General features: G+C 36.3%; 1 protein-coding gene and 1 non-coding gene across 2 annotated transcripts in view; one reads left to right on the top strand and one right to left on the bottom strand.

Moving 5' to 3' along the window:
• LOC136024919 (BTB/POZ domain-containing protein KCTD16-like) overlaps nt 1-18,294 on the bottom strand; it is a 43,596-nt gene that overhangs the window by 9,356 nt on the left and 15,946 nt on the right. The window lies entirely within an intron of this gene.
• Trnak-uuu (transfer RNA lysine (anticodon UUU)) lies at nt 16,495-16,567 on the top strand. Its single transcript has one exon. It is a non-coding gene; the product is annotated as a tRNA-Lys (tRNA).

Here is an 18,294-nt window from a genome sequence, read left to right as displayed (position 1 = left end):
TTTTTTCAGGGGTGATCGTATCGACTAAGTGGTCCTAGAATGTCGCAAGAAGGCTCATTCTAATGGAAATTAAAAGTTCTAGTGCCCTTTTTCTAAAGTGACTAAGTGACCAAAAAAATTGGAGGGCACCTAGACCCCTCCCACGCTCAAATTTTCCCAAAAGTCCCCGGATCAAAATTCTGAGATAGCCATTTTATTCACCATAGTCGTGAAACCTAATAACTATGTCTTTAGGGACGACTTACTCCCCCGCAGTCCCCGTTGGAGGGGCTGCAAGTTACAAACTTTGACCTGTGTTTACTCATAGCAATGGTTACTGGGAAGTGTACAGACGTTTTCAGGTGAATTTTTTGAGTTTAGGGGAGAGAGTTGAGGGTGGGTTACGTGGGAGGATATTTCCACGGAGGAACTTCTCATGGGGAAACAGAATTTCAAAGAAGGGGGCGCAGGATTTTCTAGCATTATTTGAAAAAACAATGAAAAAATAAATATGAAAAGTTTTTTCTACTGAAAGTAAGGAGCAGCACTAAAACTTAAAATGAACAAGAATTATTACGCATATGAGGGGTTTACCTCCTAGTTATACCTCACTCTTTACGCTAAAGTATTTTTAGTAATTTGAACTTTTTATTCTAAGGACTTTGTGATTCAGAGGTCATTCTTAAGGAATTCGGACAAAATTTAAGCTTTAGTGTAAAGAGTGAGGTATCGACGAGGGTTGAATCCCCTCATATATGCAATAAAAACATACGAATATAGAACTTCGTTACGTAAGTTAATTCATAAGTCACGTATATTTTTTACCAATGAAAACGTTTGTAAAAAAATAAAAGTTCTAGTTGCCTTTTTAAGCAATCAAAAAATTAGAGGGCAACTAGGCCTTCTCCCTCGCTCCTTTTTTCTCAAAATCTTCCGATTAATTATAATTAATCAATATTCAAATTTAGTTTTAATTATTTATGGGCGGAGAGCCAAGATCAAAACATGCATTAATTCAAAGACGTCCAGAAATTAATTAAAAAAAAAAGTTTTTTTTAAATGAAAGTAAGGAGCAACATTAAAACTTAAAACGAACAGAAATTACTCCGTATATGAAAAGGGCTTTTCCTCCTCAACGCCCCGCTCTTTACGCTAAAGTTTCTTGCTGTTTTAAAAAGTAGAGTTAAGAGAAAGAGTCAAACTTCAGCGTAAAGAGCGACGCGTTGAGGAGGAAAAGCCCCTTTCATATATGGAGTAATTTCTGTTCGTTTTAAGTTTTAATGTTGCTCCTTACTTTCATTTAAAAAAACTTGTTTTTGTAATTAACTAAATAAATAAAATGAACAGATTAAAAAAAAATCGTCACAAGAGAATCTTTTCAAATAGTTTGTGATAAATAACTGGAAGTAAATAGTGACTTGTGCCAATATTGTCTAGTATGACATATATTGAATTGCAATATTGTCAATATGTGCCGATATATATATATATATATATATATATATATATATATATATATATATATATATATATATATATATATATATATATATATATATATATATATATATATATATATATATATATATATATATATATATATATATATATATATATATGAATCTGTTTGTTTTAACTAAATAAAACGAATAGATTCAAAAAAAAATTGTCACAGGAGAATCTTATCAAATAGTTTGTGATAAATAGCTGGAAGTAAATAGTGACTTGTGCCAATATTGTATATTATGATAAATATTGACAATTACAATATCCCCAATATGTTCCAATATATATATATATATATATATATATATATATATATATATATATATATATATATATATATATATATATATATATATATATACATATATATATATATATATATATATATATATATATATATATATATATATATATATATATATATATATATATATATATATATGAATCTGTTCGTTTTAACTAAATAAAACGAACAGATTAAAAAAAAAATCGTTACAATAGAATCTTTTCAAATAGTATGTGATAAATAAGTGGAAGTAAATAGTGACTTGTGCCAATATTGTCTATTATGACATATATTGACATTTACAATATTGTCAATATGTGCGAATATATATATATATATATATATATATATATATATATATATATATATGAATCTGTTCGTTTTAAATAAACATTAAATAAAAAAAAAACTAATTTTTTTAGCTGAAAGTAAGGAGCGACATGAAAACTTAAAACGAACAGAAATTACTTCGTATATGAAATGGGTTGTCCCCTCCGAAATCCCTCGCTCTTTACGCTATAGCTTTTAATTGTTTTAAAAAGTAGAATTGTGGCAAAGAGTCAAACTTTAGCGTAAAGAGCAAGGGATTGCGGAGGGGACGACCCATTTCATATACGGAGTAATTTCTGTTCGTTTTAAGTTTTAATGTCGCTCCTTACTTTCAGCTAAAAAAATTAGTTTTTTTTTTATTTAATTTCTGAACGTTTTTGAATTAATGCATGTTTGGTTTTGGCTCTCCGCACATAAATTATTAAAATGAAATTTGTATATTAAGTCTTTTTTTGGCTAAATGGCTTTCTCTTAGTTTTGATCAGACGATTTTGAGAAATAAGGGGTGGAGAAGGAGGCCTAGTTGCCCTCCAATTTTTTGGTTACTTAAAAAGGCAACTAGAACTTTTAATTTTTAACGAACGTTTTTATTAGTAAGAAATATACGTAACTTAAGAATTAACTTACGTAACAAACTTTCATAACCTTATATTTTTATTATGTATACGAGGGGGTTTGTACCCTCGTTAATACCTCGCTCTTTACACAAAATCGTAAGTTTTGTCCCAATTCTTTAAGAATGACCCCTTAATCAGAAAGGCCGGAGAATAAATAGTTGAAATTACTAAAAATACTTTAGCATAAAGAGCAAGGTATTTATCTCCTCCTAAATACATCGCTCTTTATGCTAAAGTATTTTTAGAACCCCTCATATGCGTAATAATCTCTGTTCGTTTTAAGTTTCAATGCTATTTCTTCCTTTCATTTGAAAAAACGTTTTCATGTTTATTTTTCATTGTTTTCTTATAGTAATGCTAGAGAATCCTGCGCCCTTTTCATTGAATTTTTCATCCCCCATGACAGATTCTTCCAAGGAAAGATCCTCCAACATAGCCCCCTCTCCTCAGTCCCACCCCCAAACAAAATAAAATCCCCCTGAAAACGTCTGTACATTTCCCAATAACCATTACTATATGTAAACACTGGTCAAAGTTTGTAACTTGCAGCCCCTCCCCCAGGGATTGGGCCTAGATGCCCTCCAATTTTTTGGTCACTTAAAAAGAGCACTAGAACTTTTCATTTCCGTTAGAATGAGCCCTCTTTCGACATTCTAGGACCACTTGGTCGATACGATGACCCCTGGGGAAAAAAAACAAAAAAACAAACAAATAAACACGCACCCGTGATTTGTCTTCTAGCAAAAAATATAAAATTCCACATTTTTGTAGATAGGAGCTTGAAACTTCTACAGTAGGGTTCTCTGATACGCTGAATCTGATGGTGTCATTTTCGTTAAGAGCTTACGACCTTTTGGGGGTGTTTCCCCCTATTTTCCTAAATAAGGCAAATTTTCTCAGGCTCGTAACTTTTGATGGGTAAGACTAAACTTGATGAAACTTATATATTTAAAATCAGCATTAAAATGCAATTCTTTTGATGTAGCTATTGATATCAAAATTCAATTTTTTAGAGTTTTGGTTACTATTGAGCCGGGTCGCTCCTTACTACAGTTCGTTACCACGAACTGTTTGAAACGAACAGATTCAAAAAGCAATTCGTCACAAGAGAATCTTATCAAATAGTTTGTGATAAATAACTGGAAGTAAATAGTGACCAAAATGAAAAATTCAATTCTAATGACAATGGCTACACCGGCAGTATTCGCTTTTTATAATGATTCTAAATATATAAAAAATTCTTTCAGTTTATTGTTACCCACCCAAAACCAAAAATCCTAGAAGACCTGAAAAAAGGAGAAACATCCCCAAAAAGCAAGTGATCTTTTTGAAAATCCCTTTATTAGATACATCGTATCAGAGAACCCTACCGTAGAGGTTTCAAGCTCCAATCTTCAAAGTATGGAATTTCGCTTCTTTTTTTGGAAGAAACATCATCGATGCATGTTTGTTTGTTTTGTTTTGTTTGTTTACCAGGAGTGTTTGTATCAAACTAAAGGTCCAAGATAATTGGGAGGGAGCTCATTCAAGCGTAAATTTAAAGCCCTTTTTTAAGTGACCATACAGATCGGACCAAGGAAAGTCTTGTTTTCTACCATTTTAGGGCACCAAACTACGACTTTACCCCAAAGAGGACGAATCTGCAATCAATTTAAAATTCTGAGAAGCTAATTGATTTCAAAGTATCAATAACTATATTTTAGGCTTACCAGCTGCAAAAGAAGTCATGCCACACGGTGGCAGTGCTGGATTCAACCCAGTTGATTCGCTTTATTTGTAATTTAGGCTACGTTTGGTGATGCATAATTGCGTATCAGCTATAATGAGAGGGGATGAGTCAATATTTAGGTTAATGAATCAATGTAGGGTAGATTCCTAAAAAAGTACATTTAATTGACAAACTAGTTACTCTTCATGAGGCTTCTGATAAATGTTGAAAGAGGTAGGGGTGAGTAGGAATTAATTAAAACGTTTCTGTATACAGCTAAAATATTACATTCCCGTGTCTACCAACAGAGAGGTGGAAAAGGCAAGGCAGGTCATCATCAGTCCCGCCAGGAAATTTCTTTGGGATGGCAAATACTGCTAGAAACTTAGTTTTCAGCAATTTTAAATGGTAATATTTTTCTTTTTCTATTTATATGAAGTACTTCAATGTATTTGAACAAATGCTTGTAATGTATTTATCGATAAGAAAATTGTATTTTAGAGGTTGTGATGGCTTCAGTTATGTAGAAGATCAAAAGTCTCACAGGATTTCCATCCGTACAAACAATAATACTCCTTTTAATCCAAACGAAATTCTTTAGTAGTAATATTAACAAAAACTTTTCACCAAAATTATTACTCATCGCCAATTTTTAAGTATATTCACATTTTATCCAAAATTGAAATTGCAAATTTAAACGTAGGACGGTACTAATCGACGTACATTTCTTGATTTACACATTTTAAAAGAAATTAACCGGGGATTTAAGGGACCGGTACATCAAATTATATCTTGGTTAGGCCTGGATATGATTTGGAAAACAATTAGAAATTAAATAAAAAAATAAGCTTTTTAACTGAAAGCAAGGAACATATTTGAAATCTCTCTCAACGGATTATTCTTTATTTGAAGGGGGGTGTCTTCTCTTTAGCTCCTAACTCTGTACTGTGAAGTTTGGCTTTTGTTCAAATTTTTAAAGAAACAGTTCGTGATAACGAACTGTAAGTAAGGAGCTACCTTGTTCAATAGTAACCAAAACTCTAAAAGAAAACAGAATTTTGATACCAAAAGATATATCAAAAGAATTGGCTTATTATGCTGATTCCAAGTTTTGTTAAATTTAGCCTTATCCATGGAAAGCTAAGAGCCTGAAAAAATTTGTATGATTTTCGAAAAAAAGGAGGAAAGACCACCCTAGAAGTCATTGAATTTTAATGAAAAGCTCGCCATCAGATTCAACGTATTAAAGAACCCAACTGTAGAGGTTTCAAGCTCATATCTGCAAAAATGTGGAATTTTGTAATTTTTGCCAGAAGAAAGAACATGGGTGCGTGTTTATTTTTATTTATTTTTTTCCCAGGGGTGATCAATTCGACCCATCGACCCAGTGACCTAGAACGTCGAGAGAGAGATCATTCTAACGGAAATAAAAAGTTCTAATGCCCTTTTTAAGCAGCCAAAAAAACTTGAAGACAACTAGGCCCCCTCCCACGCCATAGTTTTCCAAAAATCGTCCAATCAAAATTTTGAGATAGCTATTTTGTCTAGTATATATAGTATTTCTATTAGGAAGTATGGATACATTTCTTGGGTGGGAAGGGGAGGACGGATTTCCTGCTGGGAGGATTTTTTATTGGGTGAATTTGCCAGAATTCTTATATGAAATTTCTTTACATGTTTTGCTTTCTCTTTACCGATTCAATTTCACGCGTAGAGATGTTAAGGGGAATTGTCCCAGGTAAGTTTTGCTAGAATTGAAATTTCCAGAGGATATTTCTCTGGGGATGGCAATTTTCCGTTGAGGTGAGGGAACAGCCGCTTTCATATACGGAGTAATTTCTGTTCGTTTTAAGTTTTAATTTCGCTCCTTACTTTCAGTTTGTTTGTTTTTTAATTATTAACTCATGGAAGCCTACGGCCTTTATGGACCTTCAGTTTTATAATGACTAAAACTTAACTGTAGCAAAAGTATGATGAATTTAAACCCTATGAAGTTTGATTGTAGGCTATATTTTTGATTGAAATTAATCCTATTTCTTCTTTCCATCAAACAGTTCGCGGTACAGAACTGTAGTATGGAGCGACCCGGCTCAATAGTAACCGAAACTCTAAAAAACATAATTTTTATAACAATAGTTACATCAAAATAATTGCATTTTTACACCGATGCTAAATATACAAGTTTTATCAAGTTTAATTTTACCCATCAAAAGTTAAAAGCCTGAGAAAATTTGCCTTATTTTAGAAAACGGGGAACCCCCCCCCCTAAAAGCCAAAGAATCTTAACGAAAATCACACCATCAGATTCAGCGTATCAGAAAACCTTTCTGATGATTTTGAATATATAAGTTTCATTGAATTTAGACTTACCGATCAAAAGTTACGAGCCTGAGAAAATTTGCCTTATTTTAAACAATAGGGAGAAACACCCCTTAAAAGTCATATAATCTTAACGAAAATCACACCATCAGATTTAGCGTATCAGAGAACCCTCCAATAAAATTTATAAGCTCCTATCAACAAAAATGTAGAAATTTTCCTTTTTTGTCACAAGACATCACGGATGCGTGTTTATTTGTTTGTTTTTAGCTTGTTTTTTGTTTTTTCCTGGGGTGATCTTATCGACCCAGTGGTCCTAGAATCTCGTGAAAGGGCTCATTCTAATTGAAATTAAAAGTTCCAGTGCCCTTTCTAAGTGACCAAAAAAATTGGAGGGCACCTAGTCCCACTCCCATGCTCATTTTTTCCCCAAGTCACCGAATCGAAATTCTGAGATAGCCATTTTATTCAGCATAGTTATATATCTTATTCAGAAAAACCAAATAACTATGTATTTGGGGACGACTTACTCCCCCATAGTCCACGTGGGAGGGGCTGCAAGTTACAAACAGAACAATGAAAAAATAAATAAGAATAAGTTTTTTCAACTGGAAGTAAGGAGCAGCATTAAAACTTAAAACGAACAAAAATTATTGCGCATATGAGGGGTTCCCCTCCTCTTAATACCTCGCTCTTTACGCTGAATTGTTTTTATTAATTTCAACTATATATTCTACGGCCTTTGTGATTCAGGGGTCATTCTTAAGGAATTGAGACAAAAATTTAAGCTTTAGTTTAAAGAGCGAGGTATTGACGAGGGGGTGAACCCCTTCATATACGTAATAAAAACATACGAATATAGAAGTTCGTTACGTAGGTTAATTCGTAAGTTACTTACATTTTTACAAATAAAAACGTTCGTACAAAAATAAAAGTTTTAGTTGACTTTTTAAATAACCAAAAAACTGGAGGATAACTAGGCCTACTCCCCCGCTCCTTTTTATCAAAAATCGTCCAATCAAAACTATGAGAAAGCCTTTTAGCCATAAAGATAAATTAATATACAAATTTCGTTTTAAGGGGCTGTTCCCTCCTCAACGCCCCGCTCTTTACGCTAAAGTTTTTACTTTTTTAAAAAGTAGGGTTTGAGAGAAAGAGTCAAACTTTAGCGTAAAGAGCGGGGCGTTGAGGAGGGAACAGCCGCTTTCATATACGGAGTAATTTCTGTTCGTTTTAAGTTTTAAAATCGCTCCTTACTTTCAGTTAAAAAACCTGTTTTTTTTCTTATTTAATTCCATAAAAGAAACATTACTATGAAGAATTTGATTTTTTTTTACTCCAACCAAATCAAATTAAAAAAATGCTTTGAAAACTGGAAAGGGGTCACCTAGTCACAAATTAGAACCTATATTTTCCTTATTAAGGGTCAAAATATATTGGCAGGCAGCCAACAATGGAGCAATACTCATTTTTCCCATGGTTTTTCCCTATTCTGCTCTCTTTTCTTTGATTTCCTTATAATTACTCTTTAGTACCAAATTTCCTGGGGGACCTTGCCCCCCTCCCCTGACCCCCTCTGCCGGCACCCATGTATTATATATATTTAATTGCGTATATATTTAATCAAAATATATCTGTGTAGTAACCGTTTATCTCGCTCATGTTATGCTGATTTTCCCCAACTGGGCACAGAAAACTGGTTTCATTACAGATGAAGAATATAGAGTGTGGTCGCTAGAACATGTAAGTACCACCATTTGTTATAACCCAAAAAGGCTATTCCGGTAAAATGTTTGATGAAAATGATGAAGCTTCATTTCCTGGTAATTTTGACAATATACTGTTTTTTCTTTTTTTATTACTTTTATTATTCTTTCTTTTTTGCATTATTAGTTACGTCAATACATGCGATGAAGCATGCTAACTCGTTTGCAACACTAAGATTTATTTGGCAGGCGCTCAATTTTTTCACTGTCACTTGTTATAAATTTAATCTTACTAGTGCGTAAATTTACCTATCCTTGAAAATTTGTTTTTCCTCAAATTTTCGTTGTATTAACGTAAGAACCGTGGCTCTAAAAAAAGAGGAAAGAATTAATTTCACAAAATTTACTTCAATCTATTGAAATAACAGGCATTTTTCAGAATTGTTCAATAATAAATCTAACTTGACTGACTTTTATACTTTCTTTGGTCCTTGGAGGCTTTGGCAAAATTCCAAGGAAAAAGTAACCTTCTTTGCCCAAGCTGAGTATGACGAGAATAGAATTGCTTTATAAGCTATTAGGAATCTGGTTTTGGAGCAATATATGAAATGTTGCTCAATTCAGGCGTGTGCTAGGATGAAACAATCTTAGAGGTCAAGAATTGTTCGGCAAATAGCCAAAACACTCTTTAACATCAATTAGCTAGGGTGTATCCAGGATTTTCGTTAGGGGGCAGGGGGGTACAAGAAAACTTTTTAAAAATGCATAAGAAATTGTACCCATTTTAGTACCTTTTTATTTCCTATTAATTCGAGTCTGGGGATACCAAGAATTACATTAAAATAGAAATTTTCTATTACCTAGTATCCCATATCACCCCCCCTGGTCGACGTCAGAAGGAGGTAAAATACCATTTGTGGTATTATAATAATATAATGCATAATTGAAAAAAATGGGAAATGGGACACAAAGTGCTGGAATTTTCCAATCGTGATGTCATTTTCGGTCTCCCCAGTTTTTAATTAATAACGACCTTTCAATCCAGAAAATATTGCAGAGATTAAAGATTCTGATCTTTTAATACACCTCTGTGCTTGGGTAGAAGTGGGGTATTAAGCGATGGAATTTTCTAATTCTGATGTCATTTTCGGTATCCCTGGATTCAAATCAGTAGGAAACGATCTTTGAAACCATAAAAGTTTGCAGAAACATAAATTAGAGATCCCCTTTTTTCCCTGAAGAGAGGGTATTTTTGCAAAGGTGATTTTGACCAATTTTTGGTATGTTATTAAGCCATTTTTTAATATTTGTGTGCCAAAAAAATTATATTGCTCAAATGTTGAGTTTAGGCCTTTTTCTCGTGGTTTTACTGGACTACCTGGTTTTTCACTTAGGGAAGGTATGCGAATAAAACCTCAGCAAATTAACGTAGAACTTCTATCGTACAAGGCCAACCAAGTAAAATATGTCCCCTACATTCTGCGTATCGTTGCCTTCATAGCCTACGGCTACAAATAGAAATTCTCTGCCAAGATTCATTTTATTTTTTTAGCTAATTTAAATTCCATCACCTTTTTCGATAGGGGCGTAATTTCGTCAAAATCTTGAGGATGAGTGGAGGGCAAAGTTGGAGCCAATTTCAGGAGGGCCAATTGGAGCAGTAATAAAAACTGATCTGTTCCTAAGGATGCTTAAATCATGCAGGTCTATATTAGTTTTGACAAGATTTTGAGCACAGTAAATATCAGCTGGGGGGAATTGGGGCCTGGGGCAGTTGCCCTCCCCCTGTCACCTAGAAAATGATTCCCTTGTAACATAACCGAACATGGTTTAATCCACGCACTATACCTAACTGTACCTGAGTGCCTTCCAGAAAGTAATTCTTCCGTGTAATTTGCCATGGAATAATTCTTGAAACAATGTGAGACACCCCACGTATGGAATGTTACACGGCTCTAGAGTCAAAAACTTTAAGGGAAAACTGAATTTGTTTTTTTTTGAATATCTGCGACCATCTTTTCTAAAGCCAGTCAGTTTTTTACTGTCCCTTTTTAAGTAAAATTGAGGAAAATCAAAGTGAAATTGCCTTTTCTGTCTATCTGCCAAAATGAAAGGTAATGCTGGCTTTCATTTTGAAATAAATTAACATATTTACTTTAGATATTGCGGAAAATATGAGATGGGGATTTCCTTTGAAAAGTAAAGACGGTTTTTTTTAGAGAAATAGCTAAAACACCTTTAATGTAAATTAAGTAAGAGATTTTTTTTCAGAAAGCGTCAAGGGTAACTAAATCCTCGTGCATGGACCGAAGCGGTTTTATGGGGGAGACAGAGGGGGAATTTGCCCTGGGCATAGAAATTTAGAAGTGTAGAATTTAAAAAGAAATAATATAACACTTATAATCATTGTAGTCTTTGAAATTCTATTTTCATTAAAATAACATAGAGGGAGCAGTTGACAAAATGTTGCTAATAAGTGAAAATTTGCTAAGATTTCAAAAATTTTGGGAGACAGGGAAAATTATCAAGATTTTGCCCTAGCACAAGAAAGATCTGATGCGGTCACTGTGCATGGAATAATTTTTGGAACTATATATGACACCTAAACATATGGAATGTTACACAGCTCTAGACTTACTTACTTGACTTAAGTCTCCTGCCGGGCACTGCTCGGCATAGAGAGTGACGTCTGCCTCCTCCAGCCCCTTCGGTCCATGGCGAGTATTTGCTCTTCGCCCTGTCTGATGTTTTCCATCGTCAAGAACTAGGACAGGCTGTCGGACCAACGTTTCTTCGGTCGACCGCGAGGTCGCTTCCAACCAAATTTGATAGGGTCGAAGTCATAGATCAACTTTGCGGGTAGATGTGGTGGCATACGAAGCAGATGCCCGAACCATCGTAAGGTTCGCTCGGCTGCTTGAGTTGAAAACCAAGACTGCTCTGTAAGCTGCAGAAGCTTTTCATTGCTGACGAAGTCGGACCATCGTAGGCCCTCAATCCTCCTCAGGCTCTTTGCATGAAATACGCCTACTTTCTTGAGGATTGCAGCTGATGCTTGCCATGTCTCAGCTCCGTAAAGCATCACAGAACCGACTAGAGCGTTGAAGATCCGCAGTTTCGTTTTGCAACTGATATTTGGTTTTCGCCAGAGGTGACGATTCAGTCTACCCATGACAGAAGACGCTTTAGATAATCTCGCCTGCAGCTCGGGGAGAAGTGAGCCATTTGAAGAAATTACGGAGCCCAGATAGGTGAAGTCATTAACAACCTCGATGCTAGTGGTGCTGTCCAGGCTAACTGGAGAGTTAACAGCAGGAGAAGACGGGTCTATGGCCATAATTTTAGTTTTATTCCAGTTTATATGCAGTCCTACTTTGGCAGCCTCTTCTCGCAGAATTCGGAGCGCTTCCAGCAGCTGCTCCATAGAGTCCACCAGAATGGCCAAGTCATCGGCAACATCAACATCTGTGATGGTATGATCTTCGAATTTGAGCCCAAAGCTGAGACGTGAAGTGGTTTTTGTCATAACATAATCTATGGTGACATTGAAGAGCTCTAGGGCCACTGTATATCCTTGGCGCATCCCTGTTGTGATTTGAAAGAACGGGCTGCGCCGACCATTTACTTGTACACAGCTCTCCGTCCCATGGTGCAGCGCCTTGAGAAGTCTGCAATATTTCTCAGGTAGGCCAGTCAACTCTAGAATCCGCCAATGAGCTTTTCGATCGACTGAGTCAAATGCAGCATGGAAGTCAACGAAGGCAATAAATACTTTCTGTCGGAACTCTGTGGTCTTCTCTACTATTTGTCGAATCGTGAAAATCTGCTCGGTGGTTGAACGATCCGACATAAAACCAGCTTGTTCCGGTCGCCGGATTTTTCGAATGATGCTCCGGCATCGATCCAGCAGGACCAATGAAAACAGTTTGCCAGGGACTGACAGTAGGGTTATTCCCCGGTAGTTGGAGCAGTTGCTTCTTGAGCCTTTTCTCTTCCATAAGGGGACCATGACACCCTTCCGCCAATCCTCGGGAATTATCTCTGTTTGCCAGATTGTAGAGAACAGGGTGTGTAGAAACAGGAGCATTGCAGGACCTCCATATTTTAGCAGCTCTGAGTTTAAGCCACAGATATCAGCAGCTTTATTATTCTTGAGTCTTTTTACTGCATGCCCAATTTCTGAGGGGTTGAAAGGCTCATCGGGAGGAACATCTGTTCCAGGTCTTTGACTGCAAGGTTGGCTGGGACTATCATTAGGAGGCGCTGACGGACCAGTATTGTTGAGGAGCGAACAGAAAGTGGTCCTTCCACCGCTCAAGACAAGAACCTTCGTCAGAAAGAAGTGCACCATCCCTGGAAAGGACAGGACCCAAGGTGGGAGTCTAATTTTCAGTGAGATCTCGGAGATGCTTGAATAGGCTGCCCATGTCTTTCTTTTTTGCAGCTAGCTCAATTTCATCGGCTTTCCTTGCAACAAACTGGGTTCTATCCTGGTGAATGAGTCTGTTACGCACTCCATTGAGCCTTCGATATGTGGTCATGTCCCCAAGAAGTCTTGCCTTCCGCCTTTGCTCTATAACTTGCAGTGTTTCATTAGTTAGCCACGATTTCTTTGGATAACTCCTCTTGCCGAGCACTAGTTGTGCTGCTTCGCTGGTCTGCAATTTAAAATGCTTCCAGAGATCTTCACTGCTATTGAGTGAGCCAAGGGCCTCGAAGCGATTCGATATCTCGATACTGTACTTCTGGCGAGTATCTGGTTCCTTTAGTTTTCCAATATCTGCAGCGACGGGTTTTCTTTCCGATCGTTGTGCATGGAGGCAGCTCTAGAGTTAAAAACTATAGACCAAATATCAATTTAGTGATTTCCGAGTATCTTAGAATGCACATTTTTTAGTGCCAGTCCTTTTTTACAGCTCCATTTTAAGCAATAGTGGAGAAAAGCAAAGTGTGGCTGCTTTTTCTGCCCAATTGTCAAACTGGACTATATTGGGTTTGATTTCAAAATAAATTGGGATTTTTGCGGAAAATATGAGGTGAGAATTTACCTTGAAAAGTAAAGACTGGCCTTTTAGGAGAAAAGCCAGATACTATATAAATGAAGTTAAAAAATATTTTTATGCATTTCTTATTAAAGAGGATAAAGTTTTTTCCATTCTTTAAATCTTTTATTTGGTTATCCTTAGAAATTTATTGGCAGAAATCTATATGCAATAAAACTTCAAGAACAAAGCGTCTCACGATTGTAGTATACGTGCGTCGGTAAAAACCTCTTATTCAGACGTTAAGAAAAACATCTGAAGACAAATAAAGTTTCCTCAATGGTTGAATTTATTTTCTAATATAGGTAATTTTAATTTGTCCTTATACTAAAGCTGAACAAAAAATGTGGAAGAGGGGGGCATAGCTCCAAAAATCGAAAGAAAGAGAATTCATACGAAAAATACAATAAAATAAAGGCAAAACTATGAAGATTTTAAGATTTTTATGATGAGGGCATGAGTGCGAAGCTCTCCTTATTCTTTGCTTCTATCTTTGAACTATTAATAAAACTTTCTTTGGTTTTACTGCGATGAAACCGTGATCAAGTTATTTCATAGAAGTTCGCAATTCACTCACAAGGTGAATCATTACCGTGCGAATCTTTGCACAATAAGATTTTTGGTATAGGCCTAGAGAATGACCTGCAGGTAAAATGTGTTTACTACAATTATTCTGTAATATTATGAAGTATGAATTGTTTTCTTGACATGTTTCTTTCTCTACAGGTCCTTCTTTAGGCTTATACCAAATTTTTTAGTGCTTCTTTATTTTGCAATATTTTCATTGCGGCATATGTGGTCATCCAAAACCATATTCCCTGTAACTAACAAGTTGTGAGCAATTTCGGTTGGATAGCTAGGGACCGTATTTACGAGGACAGAGATTAGAGTCTTTCAAGTAACAATCAATAAAAAGTAAGTTATCTAACGGTTTTATTGAATATTTTGATCAAACTTTGACGTGCTTACACATAAGGTTACTAGAAATTCAAGGGAAAAAACAGGTTTTTCTAAATCCACGTTGACACAGGTATGAAAATCTGCACAATATTTGTTATATTATTTAAAAAACAAACTACAAACATTTATATTAATGCTGTTCACACACAAAATAACTTTTATAAACCCAAAATAAATCACAAGGCCCCTGTTTTAGTAACAGCCCCATTATTTTTTAATCTAGTTTAAGCTTAAGTTGTCATGGTTCACCAATAGCTTTTTCCTAGTAAAGAGTGAACCACGGCCCATTGTAATCCGAAAATTTTAAAGCTGTCTTTCTAAGAAACTTTCTAGTAAAAAAAAATATTTCCAATAGACGTTGATTCAGAGATAATAAATGCATATTCAAAGAAAGAACAATGTGTGATTATGAAAACATGTTTTTGAGAATCGCAAAACAGAGGGCTGAAATCCTTCCAATATGATGCCAGATCAAAACGAACTTACAATATTCACCACAATGACCTTTCTAAGCTTTTAACCAGGGCTCCCCCATCAAAGTCCTCGCCGACCTTGAATTCATCTTTAGCAGCCTGCCGACAGTTATTTTGGGTGTAACTGACTTGCCAAGAACAGGGGGGACAAAACACCATGCGCCTCGAGTCATTCTTTCATTTCTGACCCGTACCATATACCAAACGCATCTATGGCCGCTTTCTAATGTCACCGATAATATGGTTACGATTTATTGCCGGATGAATTTCTTCGTTCCTCGTTCTCTGTCCAATCTATCTTCAAGATAAACCTTAAGCAACCATTATCAAATGCTTGGAGTCGTCTTTCTAACTACGCATTAATTGTCTGAGTCTTACAGCCAAATGTATAGACGGTAAGGAAACCAAATAAGCTCCCTCCGAAGTTTCTAGAACTCTTTCCATGCGAAGGACCTTGGTGAAAATAAAAAAAAAAATACATAAAGCCCACTTCAGCCCTTTTTTAGGCAGCGCTATTACGCTGCCTATGAACAATTAATTTGTCAATACATTTGCTTTAACCTGATCGGATATTGAATAGACTCTAACCACGAAATGCTATTCTCTCCAAGAAAACAATCAGAGAAAGGTCACTACAAAGAGAAATATTGCAAGTGATATCTTTTCAAGGAGGCACACTCGTGCCTCTTTAAAGAGGCGAACCACGACAATGTTAAGCGATCTTCGGTTCCAGTGGTCGCAGAGGAATGGGGAGGGATGCATTTCGTAGCCCGAGCTCCAACTAAGAAACCTGCCAAATTTCATCCCCCTCCAACTTTTCCTTCATGGGGAAAATCTGGCCGAAGGTTTCGACCCCCAACCCCAGCCCCCCTTTAACGTTGTCCGATCGGGCTGAAATTCACAAGTTAAGGTCCCCTAGGGCCCAGGAGCTTATCCGCGAAATTTCAGCTCGATCCGAGAACTCCTTCCCTGTTTTCCAGAAACCACGCATAGCCACTTAATGTTCATGTTCTCCTTTTGTTTTTTTTGTGACCTACAGGTCACAGCCGACATTGGATCTGGGTGTACGAAGACTCATTCGACGCGGAATTATCCGAGTAATTTTGCTTGAAAGTTTCGTCGGAAAATCTTAACCCCCCGATTTTCTAGCTTAGAAAAACCCCATTTCCCCATAAGAGCCCATGTTAAGTTTTTTGTTGTTAAAAGTTACGAATTTCAACATTCAAGTACATCAAAATGATCAGCTCGGCATGGTGAGAATGACTGAAAGCTTCAAAAAATTCTGTCTTAATCCATAAAATTTTTATTTGAGAAAAATGACAGAAACCCTTTTTTTCTGCCACGCCTACAGGTCACAGCCGACATCGGATCTGGGTGTACGAAGACTCATTCGACGCGGAATTCTCCGAGTAATTTTCCTGGAAAGTTTCGTCGGAAAATCTTAACCCACCGATTTTCTAGCTTAGAAAAACCCATTTCCCCATAAGAGCCCATGTTAATTTTTGAAATTCTTAAAAGTTATTTAAAAGTTATATTTATACACATGCAGGTATTTCGACTTCAAACATGCCCGGTTAGCTCAGTCGGTAGAGCGTGGGACTTTTAATCCTAAGGTCAAGGGTTCAAGTCCCTTATCGGGCGGTTTTTTTCACAAAATATGAAAAAAACTTCACTTTCTTAAAGAGTTAAAGAGGCTGCGTCCCAAAGTCGAACCTTAAAACGTACAGGAATTAGGAGAGGCAGTCCTAATTCCTGTACGAGGAGTACAGGAATTATTAAATTACATCCACCATGGATTGTAGAAAAACGTACAGAAATAATATGAAAAAAACTTCGTTTTCTTAAAGAGTTAAAGAGGCTGCGTCCCAAAGTCGAACCTTAAAACGTACAGGAATTAGGAGAGGCAGTTGGGCGGCTGCCGCCCCCCAAACACCCCGCTTTTAAAGACTCTTTTGTACAGGTTTTTTTGTTGTGGGGGGCTGCCGCCCCCCCTAACCCCCCGCTCTTGACTTCGGAAAGGTCCTCTTTTAATTAACAAAAAATTGAAATGAATGAGTAATGGAATAACTTCGAAAAATGTTAAACACAAGAGGACAGGAGAACCATTGCGCCGGAACTAGTAATTAGTAACAATGAAGTCCCCCCACAACAAAAAAACCTGTACAAAAGAGTCTTTAAAAGCGGGGGGTTTGGGGGCGGCAGACCCCCAACTGCCTCTCCTAATTCCTGTACGTTTTAAGGTTCGACTTTGGGACGCAGCCTCTTTAACTCTTTAAGAAAACGAAGTTTTTTTCATATTATACTTTAGAAAGGATGCCGTAAACCTACACCTGTTTGTAATGATATAAGTATGTGAAATTTTAGCCCAAGCGTACCGTCGCCTCTGCTGATGTGGGCGTTTCTAAAATACAACAATCTCGACGTGAATAATTCATCAGGTTTCTCTTTGATAGACCACAGAATCCTATCCTGTTGGTGAAATGGTTCTGATGATAACTGAAATTACTTTTAAAACTCTATGCTTTAACTTTTGGACACCTTTGTTATTTCTCCAAACATTCTAAGGAAACTGAAAGCAGACCCAGTCAACGCTATTGGGCAGAAATTTCTCTGTTGGGAATGGAATCTTGTGGAAGAATAATTCCGAGATATTTGAGCTATCTTACTTCTTTGATTCATCACTATTGATCGAAAGTCATTGAGCTATAAGGGAAGAAGCAAATTTGACGCTGATTCAGTCTTACTACCGTTCATGAAAGGTCACACGTCCAAGTTCGTTTATTCTGTGGTACACATCTTCTGGGAAGTAAGTGAGAAGAGAAATATCAGAGCCAAGTCTCAATCGTTGAGGTTTAAACAGTTCGTGGTAACGAACTATAAGTAAGGAGCGACCCGGATCAATAGTAACCGAAACTCTAAAAAACGGAATTTTGATACCAATAGATGCATTAAAGAATCATATTTTTATGCTGATTTTAAATAAATAAGTTTCATTAAGTTTAGTCTTACCCATTAAAAATTACGAGACTGAGAAAATTTGCCTTATTTTTGAAAAAAGGGGAAATGCCCCTAAGGGTCATAGAATCTTAATGAACATCATCAGATTCAGTGTATCAGAGAACCCTATTGTAGAGTTCCTATCTGCAAAAATGTGGAATTTTGTATTTTTTGCCAGAAGAAACATCACAGATGTGTATTTATTTGTTTTTTTGTTGTTTTTTTCCAGGGGTGATCATATCGACCCAATGGTCCTAAAATGTCAAGAGAGGGCTCATTAATACGGAAATTAAAAGCTCTAGTGCCCTTTTTAAGAGGCCAAAAAATTAGTGGACAACTGGGCTCCCTCCCTTGCTCATTTTTTACCCAAA

The sequence above is a fragment of the Artemia franciscana genome, chromosome 3 (genome assembly GCF_032884065.1).
Source record: "Artemia franciscana chromosome 3, ASM3288406v1, whole genome shotgun sequence".
Classification (NCBI taxonomy): domain Eukaryota; kingdom Metazoa; phylum Arthropoda; class Branchiopoda; order Anostraca; family Artemiidae; genus Artemia; species Artemia franciscana.
This window is presented reverse-complemented; position numbering and strand designations above follow the sequence as displayed.